The sequence below is a fragment of the Lactuca virosa genome, chromosome 2, assembly GCF_052849685.1.
Source record: "Lactuca virosa cultivar CGN04683 chromosome 2, Lactuca_virosa_CGN04683_v6, whole genome shotgun sequence".
Classification (NCBI taxonomy): Eukaryota; Viridiplantae; Streptophyta; class Magnoliopsida; order Asterales; family Asteraceae; genus Lactuca; species Lactuca virosa.
The window spans coordinates 78,252,763-78,257,666 of NC_136427.1; the positions used below are offsets into that span (position 1 = coordinate 78,252,763).

Sequence of the window (4,904 nt, forward strand, 5' to 3'; positions counted from 1 at the left end):
GTGAAAATGGACATATTTAGACCATATATAACTGTGAAGGCCCAATTAGAAGCCCATTTGTGAAAATTTACACTTTTGGCCCCTTTTAAAACCATGAATATCATAAAGATCCATTTTTACTTAAAAATGACTCTTTAGGTCCTCTCAAAACCTTGGGTTAGTCATAAGGACCTCACTTTTGTTTATTTTGTCAAATATGGCCCCTTTATGCGATTTTCTTTAGTTTTCATACATTTTTAGCATGTTTAGTTCTTTCCACTTCATAGTGAGTCACATAAGATGGTTTAGTTTACAAACATCACCAAGTATGGTAGATATTTTGAGTTTAGTAGAGATCTAGCATGTTTTCATAATATAATCACTACATATAACATGAAAACACACATATACATGCATAAATACATAAATCTAACACAAAGAAACTTGTATCATCCCCCAAAACATAGTAAAAACCGAAAAGAAGGGGGTATGAACTCACTTTGGTTGATGGATCGGTTTTGGTGAGAAGATTGAATGAGATTTCGGCCTAACTTACTTCTTGAGAGGAGTTTTCGAACTTAAGGAGTTCTAAGGAGCAACAATCACGAAATGGAGTGCATACGAGTGAACGATTCATCATAAAAATGAAGTTAAACATATTGAATAGGAAGTAACTTACCAAGATTGAATGAGCTTTGGTGAAAACTTGTTGAAAATTTACACCACCTCACGATTTTTCTTGAAGGAAAATGGAGGAATCCTTGAAGATTTAGAAAGAAGTTTAGAAATGAATTCATGTGTGAAATGGAGAGGGGAGGCCGAGAATAAGAAGAGAACAGAGAGAAGGTGGTGTGGTTTTTGCATGGTGGTCTTTAGTTGATGCATGGAGACATGTAAGATTATGAAATAGTTATTTGGTGGTTTATAATGAAGTGTCACTCTAATTACCCCATATTTGAGTTTTTTTTTGTATGTGGGCCGAGAATTGGAGAGAAGATGAAAGAAATTTGGATGTTGGGCTAGTATTGAACATCAACCGAAATTATAAGGCCCAATATGGAAGTTTTCGGCCCATTGGACTCATATTTGAGTTTGCGGCCCAAATAAGGCAAAGATATGGGTTTTTCGGCCCATATAATTTAAGAAGGTTGTTTTAGGCCCAATAAGGCCCATGAAGAGTCTTATGGCCCAAAATTCTATAGTGTAATGAATGTGGGTCCAACTAGGGCCAAATGAGGATTCTTAGCCCAAAATAATCAAGTTTTGGGTTTATTGGCCCATTAGGCCCAATAAATGATTCCTGGCCCAATAAGGTTTGAACTGGGAAATTTGGGCTACAACCCCAAAGTAGAGTGTATGAAATGTATTGAATTAGGTTTTGGGCTTCACGAGTGAGTTTTGATTTGAACATTTGTTTTTGTAATGAATAACATGTATTGCATCAATCTTACAGTTACATGATACATCAAGAGTTGATCATATATAGACAAAATTTCCTAGCCCAAAAATGCTAGTTCTGACAGCAATAAGCAGACTAAGTAGATATATCAGTAATCTGAATGATGAACACTGGAAGAGTATTAAAAGAGTATTACAATACTTAAGGTACACTCGCAATTATGGGCTGCACTATACAAGATATCATGAGGAGATAGAAGGGTATAGTGATGCAAATTGGATATCTGACATTAAAGACTCCAAGTCAACCATCGGGTTTTTGTTCACACTTGGAGGTGGAGCTATATCATGGAAATCGTCAAAACAAATAGTTATAGCTAGATCCACCATGGAATATGAATTTATAGCAGTTGATAAAAGTGGAGAAAAAGTTGAATGGCTACGACAATTTATGGAGGATATACCAGGATGGCCAAACCAGTTTCTGCAATCTCAATCCATTGTGATAGTCACTTTGCAATTAGACAGGCACACAGTGCTATGTATAATGGTAAGTCTTGACACATACGTCGAAGACACAACACCATTCGACAACTAATTTCAACTGGAGTTATCTCACTTGACTACATAAGGTCCAAGGATAACATTGCGGATCCCCTAAACAAAGGGTTAAAAGGGATTTAGTTGCAAAATCGTCAAAAGGAATGGGATTAAAACCCATGAACGAATAAGTTATTGCGAAGGAAAACCTAAACTAGTTGACTAGAGATCCCAATATCTAGGTTCAATGGGACAACCTACTTGCCTATAACATGTATGGATCACTGTAGGGGTCTACCCAACCCATTCATATAAATAATAGTGATGCAGGTTAAGCTTTTAGTAGTTGATGATAAGTAGGAAATCATGAAGATTTAGCTTTTAATTATTATGATATAATCACCTATGTGAGAGATAAGTGGGGTCGCTTCAAAGGTATTTGAATGGGCAAACTCCTAAGAGCTCTTACAGAACCATGCAAGTGTCCACGACCATAACGGACACATCAATGACAACCTAAATAGGTTAGGTAGAATCATGTGAGACATGTATTAATTATTTACACGAATGGCAGAACAGTTCAAGGACATCGAGTCTACTGATCCGCTAGTAAAATAAATATGTATCAGGAAAGTTTCATGTAACGCCTGTAAATCCGGGCTAGTCAATTTAGAGATGATAAGCATTAAAAATGACCTTTTGATGGAAGTTTGTTTAGATTGAATAATCTTAACCAAGTTGAATTATATGTCACAAGGTTTCCGAAAATATAAAGAATGCCGAAATCCGAGTTATAACAGAGAAGTTATGACCTGTCGAAGTTTCGCGACAGAACCGGCACGACACAGTGCGACGTGAATAGTGAATTTACGTTAGAGCAATATTTGGCCTTAGTGATCCAAACGAAAGTCATAGAATACGTTAAACCGAGAGTGTGCATAAAAAGAACGTCTAAATCTGACTTCGTATGAGGAAGTTATGATTTTTCGAAATTTCGGCTTAGCAGTGTACAGCCCGAAGTTCGAATATGAGATCGAGCGATATTTAGCCGAAACAATCTAAACGAGAATTGAAGATCTCATCGTTAGTAGTCCAACGGTAAAAAGACAGACGAAAACGGACGTCAGATGAAGAAGTTATGATTTTATAACGAAGTTTTCCTGTACCGGCCTACTAAAAATAATATAATAAAAATAAATTCAAAATTAGCCAACGAAGTCTAAATAAAAGTTGTAGAGCATAGTCTCACCTACGCGTGGATATAAAGAACCTCGAAAACGGAGCTCGTATGCGAAAGTTATGAATTTTTGAAGATCGTGGCACGCATACCAAAGCTTATCCGAAGCGTACGCCCAGCATAGCGCTTAGTACGCCCAGCGTACCGAGAAATTACGCCCAACGTAATCCCAGTTTCAGCACCCTATAAATAGATGTTGAGGGCTGCCGAATTGATTTGCTCAAATCTTCCTTTCTCTCTCATTTTTGCATCATTTTGCGTGCAAGAAATATCCCGAAGGCCCGGTATTAATCTCGATCCCCGAAGCAAATCCCGAAGCCCCAAAGATCCCGAGAAGAAAAGTTTCCAAGCCGAGACTCTGCCCGCGTAAAGCCCGGTTTTGGAGAAAACGTCCCGGTTTTATCGGAAAAGATTATTTTAAGAGACGAGGTGCTGTCCGATCATCGTGCTATCAAGTGAGTGTATAGTCACTTTCACCTTACACATATATATGAAGTATTTTCTTTAAAATACGTGCTATGTGTAATTATATTAATTGTTTAATTAAGGTGACTGTTGAATAGATGTTTTATACATGTTTTAAACTGTATATGTATTTTTATCTACAAATATGTTGGGTAAAACCATGGGTAGATGAATTAGATGCTATGTGATGAAATAAAGGTGATGAGAGGTATCGATGTTTAAGATGATCTAGTCATCTAGCAGAGTATAGACAACGGCCATAGACTATTTTAGATAGTCCAGTGGAACGTTAGCAGACTTGTAATCAGTAGGTATGTTTGAACTATATGTTCATGAGGTGTTCTCGAACTATATGTTCATTAGGTGTTTTTGAACTATATGTGCATCCGTTAGTTCTTTTTTTGACACTATTACGTGTCGGGGTACGGGAGCGTACGGGAGTACTCTATTAGTATTTTCCCTATACTTTTATTTTGAAGAGCTTTGGAGTCTTTGTTTCTTTTATGAAGTGATCGGACGAGCTTCATTAGTCAGTGTTTCCATTTTCGATGCCGGATAGGGGTGAGTCTGGGGGGTTATATACCTCATGATATTCAGACCACAGCCTAGGCATTAGTCAATGTTTTCATTTCCGACGCCGGATAGGGGTGAGTCTGGGGGTTCAGACCACAACCTAGGCATTAGTCGGTGTTTCCATTTCCGATGCCGGATAGGGTGAGTCTGGGGGTTCAGACCACAGCCTAGGCATTAGTCAGCGTTTCCATTGCCGGATAGGGTGCGTCTGGGGGTTACATACCTCACGATATTCAGACCACAACCTAGGTAAAATTCGATGTTGGATAGGGTGCGTCTGGGGGCTACATACCTCACGATATTCAGACCACAGCGTAGGCATTGATAATTACCCCTGACTTAATTGTCTTGTGGTTCTTTCTTTTACGAACAAAGGTTCGTGGTTAAACTTATTCCATTCATTTGATGTCTTCTTCGATTCTCGTTTCCTGCTAGGGAATTTCCGAAGTAGTTTCGTTAGTTGGTTGTTCATATCGATCCTTTAGGCTAGATCTAGTAAAATCACTGTATAGGATCAGTATGTGGGGGATCGACATTGGTAGTGCTTGTAGTATAAACCTTGGGCAGCGATGGACTTCGTGCCTATTCCTTAGGATAAATCCTTACAAATGAATGATAGTTGATTCTTAGGGTAAATCCATAAGAAATGAATAAGATAATGGGGTTTGGTTAATTGGGTTGATTGTTTGATGTTTAAGCATAATAAATTTAT

General features: G+C 38.0%; 1 pseudogene; it reads left to right on the forward strand.

The window, feature by feature from the left end:
* Positions 1-1,486: 1,486 nt before the first annotated feature.
* On the forward strand, positions 1,487-1,975 carry LOC145157525 (secreted RxLR effector protein 161 pseudogene; annotated as a pseudogene).
* The last annotated feature ends 2,929 nt before the right edge of the window (positions 1,976-4,904 follow it).